Source organism: Miscanthus floridulus, chromosome 19, assembly GCF_019320115.1.
Source record: "Miscanthus floridulus cultivar M001 chromosome 19, ASM1932011v1, whole genome shotgun sequence".
Lineage (NCBI taxonomy): Eukaryota > Viridiplantae > Streptophyta > Magnoliopsida > Poales > Poaceae > Miscanthus > Miscanthus floridulus.
Genome location: NC_089598.1, coordinates 98,403,035 through 98,425,070, shown reverse-complemented (window position 1 = coordinate 98,425,070; position 22,036 = coordinate 98,403,035). Strand labels below are relative to the sequence as shown.

Sequence of the window (22,036 nt, the reverse complement as noted above, 5' to 3'; positions counted from 1 at the left end):
TTATCAATGCTAAAGTGAGGGCCACGACCTTCGGCCATCAACTTCCTAATATGAGGAATCTCTTCGGGGTCTTTCTTCTGTTCCTAAATAATCTACTCCAGCAATTCTAAGGTCAATGCAATATGAGCTAACACCTCTATGTGGTTGAGAGACAAAGGTATTTCCTCAACTCGATGTGACTTTTGGCTCAAAGCATCTGCTACAACATTGGCCTTTCCTGGATGATAATGGACTTCCAAATTATAATCCTTTATCAACTCTAACCATCTCCTTTGCCTCAAGTTCAGCTCAGACTGAGTAAAAATATACTTGAGGCTCTCGTGGTCTGTGAAGATGTGCACTTTGTTGCCCAACAGATAATGCCTCCAAATCTTCAGAGTGTGGACAACAGCAGCCAACTCTAAGTCATGAGTGGGGTAGTTCACCTCGTGCTTCTTCAGTTGGCGCGAAGCATAAGCTATCACACGCCCATCTTGCATAAGCACACACCCCAACCCCGTCTTCGATGCATCACAGTATACATCAAAGGGCCTATCAATATCTGGTTGGGCCAACATAGGAGCAGTGGTCAGAAAAGTCTTTAGAGATTGAAAAGCTTCTTTACAAGTTGGACTCCAATCAAACTTAGCTTCTTTCTGGAGTAGCTTGGTCATGGGCTGGGCTATCTTGGAGAAAACAGGAATGAAACGCCGATAGTATCCAGCTAGACCAAGGAACTAACGGATCTGGTGCACAGATTTGGGAGACTTCCAATCCAATACATCTTGCACCTTGCTGAGATCTACAGAAACGCCTTCAGGTGTTAACACATGCCCCAAAAACTGCACTCGATCTAACCAAAACTCGCACTTGCTGAATTTAACATACAGCTTGTGCTCCCTTAGTTGAGTCAGTACTATCTAGAGGTGTCGGGCATGCTCTTCATCATTCTTGGAATAGATTAGGATGTCATCAATGAAAACCACCACAAACTTATCTAGCTTCGGCATGAAAACTGAATTCATCAGGTACATGAAGAAGGCAGGAGCATTGGTGAGACCAAAAGACATCACTAGGTACTCATATAGCCCATATATAGTAGAGAAAGCTGTCTTTGGTATATCATGTGGCCTGATCTTGATCCGATGATAGCCTGATCGGAGATCAATCTTTGAGAACACCTTAGCACTAGCTAATTGGTCAAATAAGGTATCTATGCGGGGCAAGGGATACTTGTTCTTAACTGTTACCGCATTAAGGGGGTGGTAATCCATACACATCTGCAAGGTGCCATCCTTCTTCATGAAAATAGCTAAGCAACCCCATGGTGAAGAACTAGGACGGATGAAACCTTTGTCCATTAACTCTTCCAGTTGCTTCTTCATTTCAGCTAGTTCTCTTAGAGCCATGTGGTACGGGCATCTAGAGATGGGAGCAGTACTAGGCTCAAGCTCAATGGAGAATTCTATCTCATGGTCTAGTGGCAACCCAGGAAGATCTTTAGAGAAAACATTCAGGAACTCACATACTACTAGAATGGAGGTAAGATCAAGAGTAGCTTCAGCATGGGCAGCAACAGGTAAGACTAGATCCGAGGGTACAATAAGAGACATCCTATCCTCAGAAGAAGGAAGCCATAACTCCACACTTCTCCTCTACATATCCAATACTACCCCATACACCCGCAACCAGTTCATTCCAAGAATAGCATCAATGTCTTGCCTAGGCATGACCATGAACTATAGGCGGTAAGTGTCGGTGGCTAATACCAAACTTACTGTATCCGTGCGGGTATTGATGAACAATTGTGAACCCGTAGTATGGATCTTATAGGCATATGGTATAGCCATAAGTGATAAGTTATGTCGCTCTACAAACCCCATGCTCAAAAAGGAATGTGATGCACCAGAATCGAATAACACCAAAGCTGGATGGGAGTCGATGGTAAACATACCAGCCATCACCGGCTCCTATAACAAAACCTACGTAGCATCTATGAAGTGCACCTAGCCAGACCTGCTAGGCACTTTCTTCTTAATGATGGTCCTCTTGACAAGCCTAGAATTTGCGAACGGTTGAGCTAACTAAGCTGGCTGGTTCTAGGGACAGGCCTGGGCATAGTGGCCATCCTTGCCACACTTGAAGCAAGCTCCTAGCCTATTCCCAAACCCCTGACGAGGTGGGACCTGCTGTCCCTGAGACTGCTACGGCTACACCTGCTGTGGAGGTGCACGGTACTGAGTAGAGGAAGCCTACAAAGTCTACTAGGGTTGCCAAAACGAAGGCCCGCCAGATGGTTGATAGGGCCCCCACCGGACAACCTTAATCTTCTATGTGTGAGGGTGGCTAGAGGATCCAGATGCCACCCACTTCCTCTTTCAATCAGCCTAGGATTCCCACTGAAAACCCTCCATAGCAATGGCGGCGTTCATCAGAGCCCCAAAGGTCTGATAGTTCACCATGTAGAGCTTTTCCTGAAGGAGGGGAGCTAGACCACGAAAGAAGTGTTCCCTCTTCTTATCATCAGTATCAACCTGGCTGCCAGCATACTGAGCCAAGTGATTAAACTTGTTCACATATTCCATCACTGTCCTGTTCCCCTGGCGCAGCTCTAGGAACTCAGTCACCTTCTGATTGATGACGCCAGCAGGGATAAAGAACTCTCAAAACGCAGTGGAGAACTCCTACCAGGTTGCCAGATGATTCGGTAGCTCCATGGCCTGGAAGGTGTCCCACCATGCACCTCGGACCCCAAAAGCTACTGCGCTGCAAAGCGCACCTTCTGCTCATCGGCCACTCCGGGGAGCCAAAACTTCTGTTCTATAGTGCGAAGCCAGTGCTTTGCCTCTAGAGGCTCATCAGATGGGGTGAAGGTGGGTGGGTGAGTCTTGAGGAAGTCCTGGTAGGAGGACAATCCCTTAGGACAACGGGCACCACCCCCATTCCCACCGTGACCCCTGTGGCCTCCGCGGGTGAGGCCCACGATAGCTTGTGCCATAATGTCCATGGCATGAGCTATTTCCTGGCAAGCAGCAGCTGACTCCCGGTGAGCAGCCAATAGCTCTGCCATTATCTCTGTGGGAGTCATCGGCGGAGGTGGTGGCGGCGGCGGGAAAGGATGAGGAGCCAGAGGTGGAACCTCCTGACCTCCCCCATTGCCGCGCTCAATGGCCCGGCCACTGTCACCCTGGCCCTCGTGAGTCGCCCCAGAACTAGTGCTCCCACGTCTAGACCTTAGATTCATCTGCAAGAGAGATGAACCATCCATTAGAACACCTTCTCGGATCAGAAGCAAGGAATTAGTGGGATGACAGCACATTTATTAAAGCATTACGTTAGTTAGTCCTATCAATTTACTAATTCCATTATACATGAAGGGGGATTTCAGTTGAAGTAAGATGCTATTAACATGATGCATGCTTCGACCTATATGTTCACTCAAGCCGAAATATAGCGGCATTCGTAAAATTTTCGGCACATCGCACACTCACTTTTCGTGATACTAAGCGATTTCTTACGCAACGTAAGTCAGTGTACCTGTAGAAAATTGATTAGATAAAACCAGTGCCGCTATCCTAGATAGACCATATTGCTAGGGCTTATACTTATTTATGTCATATAATCGCATCCTACTTTTCGCAAAACTTTTGTTAGTCAAATTTTTAAGTTTTTTAAAAAGGGTGATGAACTCATAACCATTACTGGCTCTGGTACCAACTGTGGCAGAACCGCCCGAAAGAGCATACTTACGAAGGCACTCATCTTCCACCAGACACTAAGCACCCCAAAAGCAAGCTACAGTGAGCAGTGTCCATCGGGCGCACCCCGAGGGAGAACCCGAAAGATCCACATTTTTCCCAAGGATCCAATAATGAGAACGAGTTACAATACCAGTTCATTTCATACATCAGAGTTCCTTAAAAAGTACATTATTACAATACCAAGAGCGCGGAATGATAACAGTGGAATTTAAAAATAACATCTAGCGTAGGGGCGAGGATTCCGTCTGAGCCCACTAGAAGGATCCTCCACACAAAGGTACTCTTCAAGCATCACCTGCAACAGGGGTAAATAAACCCTGAGTACACAATGTACTCGCAAGACTTATCCGACTAGTGGGAATAATTTCCCGACTCCAAGGAATATGATAGGCTTTATGGTTTGCTAGTTTTCTTTAGCAGAAAACAATACTAATAGTTAGTCCTTATTTATGTATTATTATTATCAGCCGTATTAAGTTATCATCTAGCCAGTCTATATAAGCACCTGTTCTACTTTCAAGCAAGAGTTGAGCAAACAGTTATATTTCTTCTCCTTTCCACTTTCAGTTCTTACTACGGTGCTAAACCGTAGATAAGCAGTACCGGATTTCCCGACGATTCACGAATCAATGTGCCCAGCTGGGTGCGCCAAAAACACATGCCCTGCTTGTACCCCAGGCACAAGTAGGACTAACCCATCACTCTCCTGTCCTGGGTGTTCAGGTCTCCGTCCAAACTTGGACTCCAAGCCCCCACTCCTGAGTCCCGGACTCCGTGTGGTGCAAGGATCTCCACCATCCCCGCCTCTAATTAGTCGGTCCGAAAAGAGCTGGATCCACGACAAGAGAGCAACAAGTCTTCCCTGTGCCCATACCCAAGTATGCGCTCGGGATAATAAATCTGTGACATGCCTAGAACCATATGCAACGACCGGTCCTTAATCGATACGGACAGAGAAAAGTGTAACCAAGTCATGCCCTGTTGGCTGCAGGACACAACTCCTTAAACCCACCAGTACCCAATCCATATCCCTGCCCGGTCATCATTTTCCTTTCCACCATTTTATCATGAGTGTTCATATTTTATTATCTATTTGCGAGTAACGGCAGGTTACTCACGCTACCGGTATCCTGAGCATAGCAGCTACTTGGCCTGTACTAGTAGGACTCATGGGTAAGTAAGTTTATGCAGGTAGTTTCCATAAAATGCCTATAACTTAAATGCACATCACATATATATATATATATATTCAGTGATCATAAAAATATGGGTTATGCTCCGGGGCTTGCCTTGGGCAGGCGCTGGGTCAGCAGGGTCAGCACCAACTGGCTCTTGGGCTTCCTCCTGCACGAGGATCTCCTCCTTGTACTCCTCGATCACCTCATCGTACTCTAGCTCACCGATGGGCACGAAGTCTACCAGTTCATGATCTACATGAAATGATGATGCAACGTTTAACGGCAACAGAAATTCTTAAAATAAAAGTACATTGATTAAACTACTAAGTGAGATCTACCCACTAAAGGCTAAGCTACATACCGTCACCACTAACAAGTATGAAACATGACATTCATTCTTATAGCAACTACATGTATTCTTACTCCTAATACTAATTTACGCAATATACGATAAAGCAAAGGTAATAGCTACTCTATCTAACAACTCATTCTAAGGCTATAAAATTTACAGCAAGTACATAATTGCCTAGGAAACCTACTGTAAAATTTTTATGTCGATACCTATCACCAATTGTCCACAAATATTCCTATAAATATGAATCTACATAATACCAAGCTTTCTAATTAGAATTTACGAGCCTATCATCATAACAGCTAACTGTGAACTAACTACACTAATAGATAGATGGTGTTTTTGAGAACCTAACAAAATTAGTCTTGCTATTTTTGGACAACTATGTAATTTACTACGATTTATCGAAGTTCAATTCATAACTAAAATAAATAAACATTTCTAATTTACTGGAATTTAAGGAAACCGAATCCTACCCCTCGGCCCAACTCGCGCTGGCTCGGCCCACCATGGCACGACGCGCGCGCCAGCGCAGCACGGCCCGCGACGAGGGAAGACCCGCGCACGATGGCAATTATGCACGGACACCACCAAACTACTATGTATTCACAGTAAGCTCTAAGACACTATTCCACCAGTCTATGGTTTTACAGCTACACCCTCCCCTTTCTCCTTCTTTACCACGGCGACGTCCCCCGGCACTCGTGCATGCACTGGCGCGATGGCGCGGGCACTGGGCAGCCACGCCGGCGTCAACCGAGCCTCTACTACCTAACTAAGGGGCCGATGATTACCTTGGGGACAAAGTGCATCGACTGGAGGCTTCACGGAGAACAGGGGCACCGTGCCGAGCCCCCTCCCCAGCAGTGGTCCCTTCCCTGTGATGGCAGGCACATTCTCGTGAGTGACAACAAAGGCAGAGCAAGCAACTAAGCTAGAGAGCTCAAGGGACTACCCATAGATACCTTCGTGTTGATGGTACGGCCGGAGACGGCCCGAGCCGAGCTAGCCGTGTGCGCACCGACACCGCAGCGGCACACAGCGATGACACGGCCGCGTCAGGGAAGGTTGGACTGCTGCAACACTACGACCGAGGTGCATAGGATGCTTAGGAGGGTAAGGCGGGGTTGGTGGTGCACTCAATTGCCACGGGGTGCCTTGGTTGCAAGGTTAGCCGACGGCGCAGACCGTCCCGGTCTTATGGACCCGATGGCGTGGCGTTTCAAAATTGAAGCCTAGGACAGAGCTACAGGTAGTGATGTGGGGTCGGTAGGACTGTAGGCTACCTAGCGAAGTCAAGGACGTAGTCAATTTGTAACAGGGCACTGCTACCACGATGAATTTGAAAGAGTCGTCCTGGCAGCCATGGAGACAGCGGAGGTAGGGGGTCCTAGCGTGTCTTGGCTCTGCCCGACTGCAGATGTCAATGCAACAACCCAGCACGCACCATGATGAGGGACAGCGGGATGTGCTCCATGCGACTGTCCACACGGCCGCAGATGCAAGCCGACGAGACACGACACGGCGTCGCAGCGGGCAGCGCTAGACAAGAAAGACACAATGCAAGTGACGCGGAGGTGATGGTAGGGCAGGTTGTCGTCCTTCACGCGAGCAGCCAAGGTGAGTCAACAGAGCAGTGCCATGAGTGGCCGCTGGCAGTGTGTAGTGCAGGACCCGGTGTGTCTCCAGCCAAGGCAGGGCAGGGCATGGCATGGCAGAGCTTGGTCGGTGGATCGGGCGCAGCGCGTCAGCCGTGATGCTGTGACCCGCGCGCCAACGAGCACTAGCAGGCGGACAAGGCAGCCGTGCCAAGACCCTACGCGTGTGTGCCACGATGGTGGCAGTGCAAACGCGGCCAGCGCATTGGCGCGCATGCGTTTGGGCGAGCCAGCGGCGGTGGACATGGCTAGCAGCGGCGATGGCCATGGTCAGCGCGTGTGGCAGACGACCTTGGCACGCAGCGCAAGGCCATGCGCGTGCATAGGCGCGGCGGTGGGGTGCAGCCAGCGTGGTAGAGGGACATGGCCGGCATGGCAATGCGCTGGCAAGCCAGCAGCGGTGCCAGGCCAAGTGGTGACCACGCCCAGAGCCAAGTCATGTGCCGTGCATGCTTTTTAAAGCAGCTTGAAAACTTGTACACGATGCTCCAAAGGCCAAACCAACTATTTGATGCACAAGAGGGTACATTGGGCTATCGATCGGAGTCCAGATATCGTACCACTTCCTAAGTCGATCGCTCTACAATTATTGCCAAAGATGGCTTCATCGACCTTTTTAAAACTTACGCGGAACGATGTCGATTCGAACGATTTCGCGTCGAATCCCAAATCCGACCTATGGGATGTACTAGCGAGTTATCCTTGTCCTCGACCGCACATGTTTCATCGCCGTTCGCAAAACATTCTATACATTTTCGTTCGACAAAATTCAATCAATTGACATGACGCGTATCATTATTTCATGTTTCGCATAAATGTTTCAAATGTCTAACATTGATTTATAATTCGTGTTATACACAGATGCACATAAATATGATGCTCATGCGATGTTTAGCAAGAACAGTACAACATAACACCGAGGGTGTTACAGCATGGCTGGTGGCGATGTCAAGGAGCTCCTTGGTGGTTCGTGGGCCCTTGCATCCTAGCTTATGATCTAGAGACTCATAGGTGGTCTCAGACAGGAAGGCCCTAATGACGTCGGCATTAGCTACGTCGAGTAGCTCGTTGTACTGCCTGGAGAAGCATCGGATGTACTCGCGAAGAGTTTCCCTGGACTTCTACCGATAGTTCTTGAGATCCCAAGGGTTCCTAGGGCGCATGTAGTGCCCTAGAAGTTCCCCACAAAAATCTCCTTTAGGTCCACCCAACTTTGAATCCGGTTGGGCGGAAGGTGCTCCAACCATGTCCATGCCGAGTCATCCAAGAACAAGGGGAGATTACGGATAATGAAACGGTTACTATATGCACCACTGGCTTGGCAAGCAAGCCAGTAATCCTCGAGCCATAGTCTAGGGTTAGTATTCTCAGAGTACTACAGGATGTTGGTTGGCGGCCGGTACTATGGTGGGAAGGGTGCATTGAGGATGTGCCGATCGAAAGCTTGGGGTCCCGGTAGGTTAGGGCTTGGGCTCCGATCCTCACTACTGTTGTAGCGCCCACTGTGACAAGGGTGGTAGCTGCGGTTGGCCTCCTCCCTCTGGTCGCCCCGTCCACGCCTATGGGCGTCCAAGGTGTTGCGTGCATCACGAATGGGACCGATACACTCATGTACCAGGACTGTGGCGCGCCTCCTATCGTCATGCTGTGCCTGGTGGATGGACATGTCCCTGCCATGTCATCCCAAGGGCATGTTGTAGGGTCGAGATGGCGACTAGAGGGGGGGGAGGGTGAATAGTCATTTCTAAAACTTAATTGTGTCGGCTAATTGAAACAAGTGCGGAATTAAAACTATCGGTCTAGCCAAGACTACACCCCTCTATCTATGTTCTCTAACACCTTGCAAAGATCCCAATTAAGCAACAAAGGTGCTAGGCTAACTAGAGCTCACCTAACCAATTCTAGGAGCAAGGTCACACAAACCTATGCCAGTAGTATCTCAAGCAATGAGGGAGCTCCTACACATGCTAGTAAGCAAAAGCACAAAGACAACTAAGCTCACTAGCAATGCTTAATAACAAGGCAACTAATGCCAAATTAGAGAGCGCAAATACTTAGCTACACAAACTAAGCAAAGTGACTAACAAGGTTAAACAAACCAAATTAGCCACGCAAGGGAGCTACTTCTATGCTACACAAGCAAGAAGGTAACTAGTGAGCTACACAAGCTAACTAATTATAAGAGCAACTACACAAGCACAATGTATATAAAAGTAATCACAAGCTTGTGTAAGGAGATTGCAAACCAACAGGAAGAACAAGGTTGACACGGTGATTTTCTCTCGAGGTTCACATGCTTGCCAACACGCTACGTCCCCATTGTGTCGACCGCTCACTTGGTGGTTTGGCGACTAATTGGCATCACCCGCCAAGCCCGCACATTGGGCACCGCAAGAACCTACCCCAAAAGTGAGGGTAGCTCAATGACACGCTCAACTAGAGTTGCTCTTCGTGGCTCCCATGGGGCGAGCACAATACTCCTCACAAAGCTCTTCTCCGGAGCACTGCACAAGCTTCTTGCGGGCTTCAACGGAGATCACCACCAAGCCATCTAGGAGGTGGCAACCTCCAAGAGTAACAAGCACCATCGACTTGCAACTCGATCACCTAGTGCCACTCAATGCAACCTCATGATGCAATCGCACTAGAATCGCTCTCTCACACAATCGGATGATCACTATCAAGCATATGTGAGATGGAGGGCTCCCAAGCACTCTCAAGCATGGACACAAAGTCCTCCGAGGTGCTCAGCATAAGCCATGGCCAAGACCACCTTCTATTTATAGCCCCATGGGCTAAACTAGCCATTACCCCTTCACTGAACAAAACTCAGGACGACCAAACACTCCGGTCGTATCGACCGGACGCACTCACCCAGCGTCCGGTCACTCATTATCTCCTCTGTGCATCGCCACACCAGCATGACCGGATGCACCTAGCCAGCGTTCGGTCGAAGACCGATGCCTGCGTGTTCTCTGCTGCCACTGGCCGGACGCAGGACCCTAGCGTCCGGTCACTGCGTGACCAGCGTCCAGTGCACTCTATGAAACCCTGTCTTTTCTATATAGGGCGCTGGTGGAGTTCCGAACCTTTTTTGCCTCCGTTCCATCACCGAGTTTATCCACATCAACTCCAACTTCATCTCCTTTGTAAATGTACCAACACCACCAAGTGTACGCCACCATGTGTATGTGTGTTAGCATTTTCACAATTATTTCCCAAAGGATTAGCCACTCAACTTGCCACGCCACTCAATCCTAGCGACGATGTAAAATTAGATCACTCGAGTGGCACTAGATGACCGATATGCAAACAAGTTTGCCCCTCTTGATAGTACGGACATCTATCCTAAACCCGGTCATCAACTTCTCTACACACCTATGACTGGTGAAATGAAATGCCCTAGGTTATAACTTTGCCTTGCGCATTCCATTTCATCTCCTCCAACATCGATGCAACACATGCACCAACACGATCAACAATGATATGATCCACTTCATATCATCACGTGATCATATTGGTTCATCGATCTTGACTTCACCTGCTTTTCACCATTGCCTCCATCCAACGGCGCCAAGTCTTGCTCAAGCTTCACTGCCACGCGGTCCATCGCTCCAAAGCCTCAAACTTGCCCTTCACGCTTGCAACCGGTCCATCAAGCCAAGTCTTGTCTTGATCTTCTCCACCTTGATCACATGACTCAATGTCATGTCTCATTTGCAATGAGCTCCTTCATCATCACATGTGTGAGCTTTGCAACATCTTCAAGCCATTTTCACCTTCATGGCATATGTTGCTCACACACATGTACCTGTGGACTAATCACATGTGTATCTCACATAAACACAATTAGTCCACCTAGGTTATCATTCAATTACCAAAACCACACAAGGACCTTTCACGTGTGTTGACTGGCATCGAGCTCGTGCCATTAGGACAACGAGCTTTCCTCCTGCTGCACTGCCGCGCGCTCGAGCAGTGTGTGGATCTCGCGATGGGCCTGACGATCTTCAGGCGTCGCGGGCTCCGGGAGCCTTCGGAGCAAGGCCACCGGGGCAGCTATGTTGTGGCTTGCATAGGTAAAGTGCGGGAGGCATCTGTCGTCCTCAACGATCCTCGGGTTCATGTCACGGGTGATAGCACGCGCACGACCACCATCTCCGCGGCTCTCAATCTTGCGTTTGAGCTCCGCGTGCTCCTGCTCCAGCTGGAGTCGCACGTCCTCGAGCTCCTATTGTCGCGCCCTTAGCTATGCCACCTGCATGCGGGGGAGGGCCCCTGCATCTTCTTCGACTTCGTCATCGAAGTCGTTAGGTGGGGTAACCCCTCCCTCATGGACGCTTTCGACGCGTCCCTTGGGGGTACCTACCATAAAGCATTCAGGCGAGGGGTGATGGCTCCACCTACTGGAGTCAGAGTCGGAGACTGACTCTAGATCTCCCATGAGAAGGTCATGGAAAGACTCTGCGACGTAATCGGCCATTCCCATGAATTCATCATCCGTGGGAAGTGGGTGTATACACTGTGCCGCGAGGTGACCATCAGTCCTCGCAGCATTACGCAGACTGAACGGGAACACTGTCGGGGCGTCCCGGGTGAGGTATTCTGGAGAGAGAGGCTCTCGTCCGGTAAGTTGCGTCATGACATTGACGAAGGAGAAGGTGAGGCAGCACACATCCTCCCAGGACGGTCGGGGTCCCAGGAAGGCATCGAACTAGCGCTCCAGCCTCCCATAGTCGAAGCTGAGGAACTAGTCACTCCTGGGGACATGGGCCTTCAGTGCGCGCAGCTGCAGCTCCTCAAGGGCCTCGACGATCGTGTCGAGGCTGGCGAAATCAAGAGGTTGGGCGGGGGCGGGAGCCCACGCCAGCTCTCCCTCCATCATGACGATGAAGTCCAGGCTCCCAAAACGCACGCGCGCGCCTAGGACCCAGTTGATGCCGTGGCTGGCCATCCGAAGCCTGATGTGGACGTCGAGACACACAAAAGCCCCTACCTAGCGCGCCAACTGTTGGTGTTTCAGATCACCGGCTAGTGAATTTCTAACTTGCGCGTCTGGCTCGGATGGTGTGCTCGGAGGACACAAGGATTATACTGGTTTGGGCAGAACATCCCTACGTCCAGTTTGTTGCTGCTCGTGTTACCGGCATGGTCTGTAGCAGGGGTTACAGATGGGCGAGAGAGGGAATGAATCCCAAGTCTCTGATGAAAGGAACGAAAAGTGCTGAGTCTGGTTAGCTCTGCCGCTCGGCGTGTGTGTGCTTGTGCCCGTGCCTCCCCTTTTATAGAAGAAGGGGAGGATACAGATTTCATCAGAGAAGAGAGAGAGAGAGAGAGAGAGAGAGAGAGAGAGAGAGAGAGAGAGAGAAAGAGAAAATCTGGGAGAGGGAGTCCTCTGGGGTTGCCATGTCCCTTGTCCTCTTTAAGCGGGTCCCATCGGCGTCGCAGGCAGTGACAGGGATGGTTCCACGTTGTGCTCCTGTTCGCCACTGGCACTATCCCCGGGCTCCATCATCCAGTCGCGGCGTTCCATTCTATAGTCGTGGGCGACATGGCCGACGGACACCCCTGCAGGGGTCGTACGAAGGTTAGGCGGCACAACGTCGGCATGCCCGTCACTGTTGGCGACATGTGGCCTTGGGCATGGCCCAACGTGGCCGCGGCCGCGGGTCACGTCAAGGCGTGCTTGCCCCCCTTTTCCTGGTGTCAGGAGTTTGACTCAGGGGCCACATGCTTGGTCCCGTAGTGGTTGGGGGCGGTGCGGACCCTGTCGGGCGAGGCGGAACCCGCGCCCCCCGGGTCGGGCGAGGTGGAGTCCGTGCCCGAGGGATCGGGCGAGGCGGAGACCGCGCCCTCGAGGTCGGGCGACATGGAGCCCATCCCCGAGGGGTCAGGCGAGATGGGGACTGTGCCCAAAGGGCCGAGCGTGACGGAACTCGTGCCCTTAGGGTCGGGCGAGGCCCTAGGTACGTCTCTGATCTTCTGGGCGGATCGTAGTCATGTGGCCATATCTCTTGCTCCTGGGTATCCCAAATACCGGTACCCGACACCATCCAAGATGCAGTTTTTGAGAGCATTTGAATTTGGAGAAGAAAATACCAACGTGTTTGGGGATTTGAAAGATTACAATGGATCAAATACTGGCATTAATTTTGATGATGATGATTCAGACATACCAAACGACATAGATGTTGATTATGATGTTCCAGCATATCCTGATGAGGTTTATTTTATTTACTTTTTTGTTTGCTGGTTGCTGTGTTTAGCTATCCAACATTTGGGTAAATATTTCGTTTTTTATTTTTCCTCTGTTAAGACTATTGCTGCAACTCCCAATGGTACACTGGAAGACATAGATACACATACAAGCCTCGACGGACTTGTGTCGATCACATCTGATGAGTTTTTAATGGTTCTACAGTCCATTTACATCTATGTCTTGTGCGGTTACATGCATCTTGGTGCCCTGTAAGTCAATATGTTGGCTAAATATATAGTAGGTGTAAGCATGTCAAAACATGCTTGGATAAAGCTTATTATAATAGAATATTGCTGCATTGGACAAATTGCTTGTAGGATCGATTAATTGCAATATCTTCCCAACAATTCTGGTCTAGCATCATTGTCATGTGTTGGGTTTTTTACAGACAAGTTTCTCAAATAAAGTGTCAGGAGGAACTGACTGTGATTAGTAAATTCCCATGCAACAATCCTTGGCGCTAAATACAATAAAATATTATGCTGGTATGTTTAATGTGTTTCCACCTTTCATGCATGCACTGGATCAGGGCTTAAGGCATACCGTTTTGGCCATATGGTTGTTTCCCCCATATAGATGATCAATGTTGTTACTGCCTGAACAATGAGATGCATGCACGTCTCAGCTGAATATTTTCAGATGTGGAATTAAATTGTTAGTCGTAGGTCACTTTTTATTTCGTTTTGTGTAACAAGCTCTTTTGTTTTTGGTGCCGCCTAAGCCCTTTTCTGGCTTGGACGGTTGCGTATAATCGCACTTTCTATTCCTCCTAATGAAATATACATGTTCAGATGCGTTCGTGAAAAAACCACCTAAAGTCTTAATGACATGATGTTAAAGCGAAGCTCTACTAACTTAGCTATATTATGCATCCACTCATACACATAAAATCCTCAAAACACACCTGGAGGTGATGCTTCAAAGCATTTATATGATTGGAAACTTCATTTTGGCTGCTGATTTCTAGAATCGAAATTGTGATTGAGAACTTTAATTTTGAGATGTGTCCTGCATTTGCCTTTTCTCTTCAACTTCCAAAACTGGCAGATAATTCTTCATACAGAGTGCTCTCCTTGCCAACATCGCTGAGGTTGAAAAGCAGAGAGATGGATGCTCGAGTTTCAACATGGAAAGAAAGAATTGAGAATGCCTTGGAAGAGCAGGTTAGTTGCTGGCTGGAACTGCTTACAGTTTTGCATCTATGAACTTGTTTAGCATCTATGAACTTGTTTAGCGCTCACCCCTACATCCATGTCTTTCAGGATAAAAATCCACCTTTTGATATGGGTTCATATGGGGAGCAAATCCTTGACACAATTTCGTCAAGAACTGATAGTACAGGAATTGCGTCTTTTAGTGAGATTGTTTGTGGCAGACCAAAGTATGAGGTTGCCAGAACATTCTCTGCCCTTCTCCAGCCGGTAAACTTCTGTTTTCTCCCAGTTTCGTAAGTGCAACCCTGATCATTTTTTAGACTCGTGATTGTTACAGGTAAACGGCAGAAGTGTTGATCTGGACAAAGGACAAACCACAAATGAGTTGGTGTGTTACACAGCTGAGAATCCATTCCACGTAAGGCTCATTGGTCTCAACCAGAGGCCAGAAATTGAGGCATGCTTTGCTCAGAAGAGAGTTTAAGTCCCCACTGCAGAATGCAGGCAAAGGTGGTGAGTCCTCCCAACATGAGTGCCCCAAAAAGCCTTTGCATTAAAAATGGCAAGATTCCCGTCAAGACAGCAATCAGGCTAACTCCAGATGGGAAGCGAAGGCTGTTGACAAAATAATTAGTAATTCCTAACATAATATATTGTGTATTTATTGATCAACGATTTTCCTATTATATGTCGATGCAACAATCCAATATAACTTCTTTGTTGGAAACAATGAACAAGCGAGATACAAAAAAAAAGGATAATGACTTTTTAAATGTATTAATTATTCACCCATAGCAACGTACGGGCATATTTGCCAGTAATAATAAAGAGGTAAAATTTTAAGCCATTTTTTTTTGTCCATCATCCCTAACAAACTCGGAATGTGGAAATTATCTATTCTTCTGTCCACAGCAACTGTTCTGTTTTATATGACACATTGGACATAGGTTCTTAGGTAACTATATAGTTACGAATCCTAATCCAACAATATCTCTCTGATCCTGAGTAAGTTGAATAGATTTAGTTTTTTTTTTAATTTTGGTCTTTTTATTTTTTTCATTTTTTTTAAACTTTGATTTTTTTACCTTTCTTGGCCGTGAGGCCCTTACCGTCACGAACTAGAGGACTTTAGGAACGGAGAGAGAAGTCCTCTCGTCAGCCACATAATTTCCGATTTCTGTTCGTGTTTGGATGTCTTTTTCCAATTTATTTTTTTCCAGTTCCAGTTTAATTCAGTTACATCTGATTTCTTTCCTTTTTTTCCCCCCGGTTCCAGTTAGGTTCTCTTACGTTTTCTTTATTTTTTCACGTTCAACTAAATATGTTTCCATTTCGTTATTTTCACGTTCAACGAAACGCAAATGTAAAAATAGAAACAGATTGATAAATAATAAAAATAAAAAATAAAGAATAAAAAAACAACACAATATATAGGACGGCATCGCCGCACCGGCATGCTCGCCCCCATGGCCGGCGTCCCTGACTCCGTGTGGCCAGCGTCCCAGTGCTGGCACGCTCGCGGCTCGCCGGCTGCAAGCGCGAGCTGAGGAGCAGGGCCGGCAGGGCTGGTGGCCTGGCGTAGTTGGGGAGGAGGGAGGAGCCCACGAAGCTTGGCCAGCCATTAGTGGAGGAAGTCCTCACAACTGCAGGTTGCGGAAGGGAGACGAAAACTACCGCGCTCGTGCGGTGAAGGGGATAAGACGAAGATGCGCATGGTGAAGGAGATAAGGAAGAGAGAGAAAAGCAAAACTGTAAAATAATTGAGGGAGAAAATAGAAGAAAAAGGAAAATAAAAAATTAGGGTAGTATAGTCATTTTATTGTTTTAACAACTAGGAGCTATTATATCAAACGCTTATCTAAAATAATTTCAGCTTTTTAAGTGAAGCTGCTTCATCAGCCGAAGCAAAAAAAAAACTATATATTTGTGCTAAACTATTCAAATTTACTACCCTATTTTCATAAACCGGCAGTTATTTACATAAATTAAAAATGTGGCAATTTATTTAATCATAAGCCGCAGTCATTAGTTTTAAAGATGTCTACAAGAATTTGTTTATTTGATTCAAGCCAATATCACTATTCACTAGCTATGTAGGCATGCCATGACCACAAAGGTCGCTATATATATAAAAAATAAAAAATAAAAAACACGAGTAGCATATGTCCAACTTGATATAGATTAAAATTAGGCGGGAGGTGAGATCTGGCGGTGGGAGGTGAGATCCGGCGGCGCTCCTCCCCTCCCCTCCCTTGCTTGCGGATCCGGTGGTCGGAGACCAGATCCTGATCGGCGGCGGACGGCCGGATCCCTGCAGCGGGTGGCCGGATCTCGGCGACCGGAGGCCGGATCGGGCGGCGGGCGGCCGGATCCCGACGGTCCGGCGAGGATGCTATCACCAGCGTGCAGCTGCGGCGACGGCCCGTGGATGGGCTCGCTGGGCTTGTCCATGGGGTTTCTTATTTTTTTTGTTCTTTTATTTTATTAACCGAGGCGGACATTTGAACCAACGCGGTAAATCATTGATGTACCGTGACCTTTCGACCGAGGCAGATAAGTTGCCCGCCTCAGGAAATCCCTTTTGCCCGCCTCGGTCAAGTTTATCGTAGTAGTGAATAGTTAAATCTCTAAGCAATAAATTATCTACGACCATGCAAAACGTACCTCCCGTTGCAACGCATGGGCAATTTTGCTAGTAAATAAATAAAACAACCACTAAGCGTTGCTGTTAGTTTTCATCATTGAAAAGCTTGTGATCCGCATGCCTTTTAAAACATGATTTTTTTAGAATGGAATCTATGGATTTCTTTTGATTTAAGAGGTTTCCTCTATTTTTCCATTTCCTTTTATTTTCGCCTCTTTTCCTTTTATTTTTAAGAATTCTATCTAGTCCTCTTCGATCGATTGAAATCGTGCTTATCTGCCCACAAATTGTTTGGAAGGAACTAGGGGGAATATAAAAGAAACAAATTATGGCTTGTAAGATCTCAATCAATTCTTGAGGTGCACGACAAAGTTTTCAACGTTAATGATTAAAAAAATGGCTAGTAATTAGTTTCTCTCTAGCGATAATCTCTTTCCACTACAAAAGAAAAAAAAAATGATGTGAGGATAATCTACATTATAACTATGTGAAATTTATAATTCCTCATTTCAAAATGCAAGTTTTTAGATCTATTCTAAATTAAATTTCTACAAATTTGACTAATTTCATAGAAAAACATAGCAACATCCATAACACCAGATTATTGTCGTTAAATTTTTTCCATTTAGATATATTTTTTCTAGTATGTTTGTTTGGGGGCTAGAACTACAGATAAGTGTTTCTTTACAATTAGTCAAATTTGAAGATGTTTAACTTATGACAGACTTAATCATTCATTTATACATGCTGAGACTTTGAATCGCGTTTGGCAAGACATGTAAAATGGTCCAAACTCGTCCCAATCGGTGACAAGAACTGCCACTGGCACATACCCTTACGCCATTGATACGGACAGGCACCATGCATGGCAGCCATGACCGCGTTTATATATGCGACACGATGGCGCAACCGCGCGACACGGTGATGACACCCCCTCTCGCCTACCTCGCAGCCCCGCGCGCATCCTCTCCTGCGGCCGCCCAAGTCATCACCACAATCGCCGACGTGCGCGATCCTGACTCGCCGCCTCGCGGCAGCAATGCAGTTCCTAACGGCCCCCGCCTCGATCTCCTCCCGCGCCTCGACGCCGGTGCCGTCCGCGTGGCTCCTCGGCCTCTCGAATGCACCTTCGCTGTGGCCGCTGCTGGCCGCCCATCAGCCGACCTCCCAACCGCGGCTTCTCCGCGCGTGTTGATTCGTGCTCATCACCCCCCGCACGCACGGCTGCCGCCACGGCCAAGGCCACGTTCATCACCACTAGGGATGAAAATAGTACGGATATTTTACAACCGTATTTGAAACAGAATTCGTTTAGAGAGGTTCAGATCTGTCTATATCCAAATCCAGATATTCAATATCTGATACCATATCCGTATCCAAATACTCAACTTGCATATTTGTGATGTCGATACCTAATAGTATCCTATCCGACATAGTTGATATTATCTGTATTCGAATCCGAATCCGAACAGAAATATAAAAACAGATATAATATCGATGATACCCGTCCGTATCCGATCCGTTTTTATCCCTAATCACCACCACCAAGGCCAGCGCCATGGACACAGCCACGGTCACCGCGGCGGTGTGGACGACGACGACGACGCGCACGGAGCAGGCAGCGGAGGTCGCAGCGATCATGTGGGCAGTGAGGGTGGTCGGGCTGGCCAGCGTGGGCGACGCGCTGCGGGAGCACCTCCACGTCTGCTGCGGCGTCGCGCTCGGGCTCCTCCTGGTGGTCGTCGCATGCCCGCACGTCTTGCCGCTCGGCTCCGACGCCAGCAGGCTCGTGCAGGGGCGCTCGTCGCCATCGCCGTCGCCTGCCCTCTCGTCGGGGTAACGCTGACCGACTCCTGCTCCTTTGTTAACTTTGAGTTTTGAATTTTGACCGTTGCGGAATGCCTAAAAAATCGTTAGACGGCTAGAGTCGAAATCAAGGCAAATGCTGATCGTTAACAGAAGCTTCTAGTATTGGACCGAATCGAAAAGGTTATATGTTTACAAAGAACCAACGGCGCAAATGCAATAGCACAATTGATTGATTTATATATTTTGGAACCTCTAGAAGAAATGTACCATAGTTTACAAAAGAATGCACTCGGCACAAATAAGTTGCACTGGGATTAAAGAGACGGGAATTGCTAGCGTCCGTCGGATAGGATAGGATTCCGTCGTACAATAATATGGGCACACTCCCACCAAAATAGCCTAGCAGAACGGCCATTGGATAAAGGTCATCGCGCGACCTCAGCTTCGGTCACCAGCCCTGCGCTGTTCGCTGCTGCACACGCATGTCCGTTCTCGTCCGCCTCGTCCTGCCCTGCACGCGTACCCTGCCCCCGTCCGCCTCTTGCCCCGCCCCGCGCCCGCCGCTCCTTCCCCCTGACCCCCTCTCTCTCTCTCCGCGCGGGCGGGACCCGGGAATCGGGATGAGGACGAGCACACGCCTCATCTGCAAAAGACCCTGGGCGCACCGCGCGCCCCATCCACGGGCACCCTACTCGCCGCGCCCCTTCCCCCGACACCCAAGCACCATGACTCTCTGAACATACCTCTGAAACACGAAGCAATATGAAACACTTGAATGCAACATACGTTTGAAGTAGATGAAACATTTGAAACATACAATTGCAACATGTGTGTGAAACATATGCAACATCCAGATAAAAGCACTTGTAACTTACAACATAAAAACACTTATTGAAATATAAGATTGAAACAACTAAAATATTTCGAACATACTCTTGCAACATATGTGTAAAACATGTGCAACATTTAGATAAAAAACGCTTGCAACATACGTCTGAAACAAATAAAATATTTTGAACAAACGCTTGCAACATGCCTGTGAAACACCTATAACATATGCAACATCCAGATCTACTTTTGCAACATTCATATGAAACACTTGCAACATACCTCTGATAACATCGGATACACTTGAAAACATACATTTACAACATAGGGGAGGAAGAGACCTGGGCCGGTTGATTCCGGTCTCAGAGTGGGAACCGGCACCGAGCGGCAATGTGGGAGCACCACGAGCATGGTCCGCTCTCGTGGGTGCCCTTGGCTCTGTGGGAACCGACATAAGGCGTGTGATGGCACCACTAGTGCTAGTAGAGGCGGGCGGTGCACCCAACGGCGTGGGTGGGCGCGTGGCGGGTGGGATTGTGGGAGCAAGGTGCGAGAGTGCGCGGGTGGGGCGCGCGATGGGCAAGAGTGAGGAGCGAGTAGCGCAGGATGTGGTGAAAGGTCCTAATGGCTAGAGGTGGGGGTGAATAGCCTAATAAAAATTTCTATAACAACACTTAACAAAATGGTTAGACAATTATAAGGCGAAGCAAGTGTTGCGCTAGCCTACTCAAAATGTAAGTCACCTACCACAATTCTAATTTAGATAGTGTATATTCACACAAAAGCTATGACACTACCCTATGTTAGTGTGCTCTCAAAGGCTAACTAAAGAGCCACACCAAGCAAGCAAGCAAGCTCTCACAACTAGCTACACTAAAGAGCTTGTCAACTAGTTTGCGGTAAAGCAAAGAGAGTGATCAAGAAGATTATGCCGCCGTGTAGATGAGGAAACAATCAATCACAAGGATGAATAACAATAAAGACCAATCACCTCAGAATCAATGATGAACACAATGATTTTTTACCGAGGTTCACTTGCTTGCCGGCAAGCTAGTCCTCGTTGTGGCGATTCACTCACTTGGAGTTTCACGCGCTAATTGGCTTCACACGCCAAACCCTCAATAGGGTGCTGCACAACCAACACAAGATGAGGATCACACAAGCCACGAGCAATCCACTAGAGTACCTTTTGGCGCTCCACCGTGGAAAGGTCAAGAACCCCTCACAATCACCACGATCGGAGCCGGAGACAATCACCACCCTCCGCTCAATGATCCTCGCTGCTCCAAGCCGTCTAGGTGGCGGCAACCACCAAGAGTAACAAACGAAATCCGCAGCGAAATACGAACACCAAGTGCCTCTAGATGCAAACACTCAAGCAATGCACTTGGATTCACTCCCAATCTCACAAAGATGATGAATCAATGATGGAGATGAGTGGGAGGGCTTTGGCTAAGCTCACAAGGTTGCTATGTCAATGAAAATGGCCAAAGGTGTAAGCTTCAACTGGCCATGGGGATTAAATAGAAGCCCCCACAAAATAGAGTCGTTATACCCCTTCACTAGGCATAATGCGGGGTGATCGGACGCTCTGGTACAACTGATTGGACGCAGCATTGGACGCACCGGTTGTGAATACCGGACATGTCCGGTAGCCCCCAGACTACCACGTGTCCAGTTCAAACCAACATAGCCGTTGCTACTTAATCTGCCGACAACCGGACGCTCACACCGGATGCACAAACACAAATGACCGAACACTGAGCCGCAACGTCCGGTGGAGTACAGTAAGCATCCTTGCTCGACCGGACACGTCCGGTGCTACCAGACCGGACGCTGCCAACGTCCAATTGACTGTCCTGCCGTATACTGCTTTTTCTGATTCACACCGGACGCGTCCGGTGTGGTGACCGGACGAGTCCGGTCGCTGAGTTCATCGCCAAATACCGGACGTGTCCGGTCACCATACCGGACACGTCTGGTCACTCTGTAACCAGCGCGATTAACTCCTCTTCGACTCTATCTTCTTCACCCTTGCTCAAATGTGCCAACCACCAAGTGTATCACCTTATGCACATGTGTTAGTATATTTTCATAAACATTTTCAAGGGTGTTAGCACTCTACTAGATCCTAAATGCATATGCAATGAGTTAGAGCATCTAGTGGCACTTTGATAACCGCATTTCGATATGAGTTTCACCCCTCTTAATAGTACGGCTATCAAACCTAAATGTGATCACACTCTCTAAGTGTCTTGATCACCAAAACAAAATAGCTCCTATGGTTTATACCTTTGCCTTGAGCCTTTTGTTTTTCTCTTTCTTCTTTCCAAGTCCAAGCACTTGATTATCATTATGATATCATCATCATCATGCTATGATCTTCATTTGCTTCATCACTTGGAGTGTGTTAC

The 22,036-nt window shown here is 48.0% G+C and overlaps 1 pseudogene; it reads left to right on the top strand.

Annotated features, from left to right (window-relative positions):
* The first annotated feature begins 12,827 nt into the window (after positions 1-12,827).
* On the top strand, positions 12,828-14,971 carry LOC136526459 (condensin-2 complex subunit H2-like; annotated as a pseudogene).
* The last annotated feature ends 7,065 nt before the right edge of the window (positions 14,972-22,036 follow it).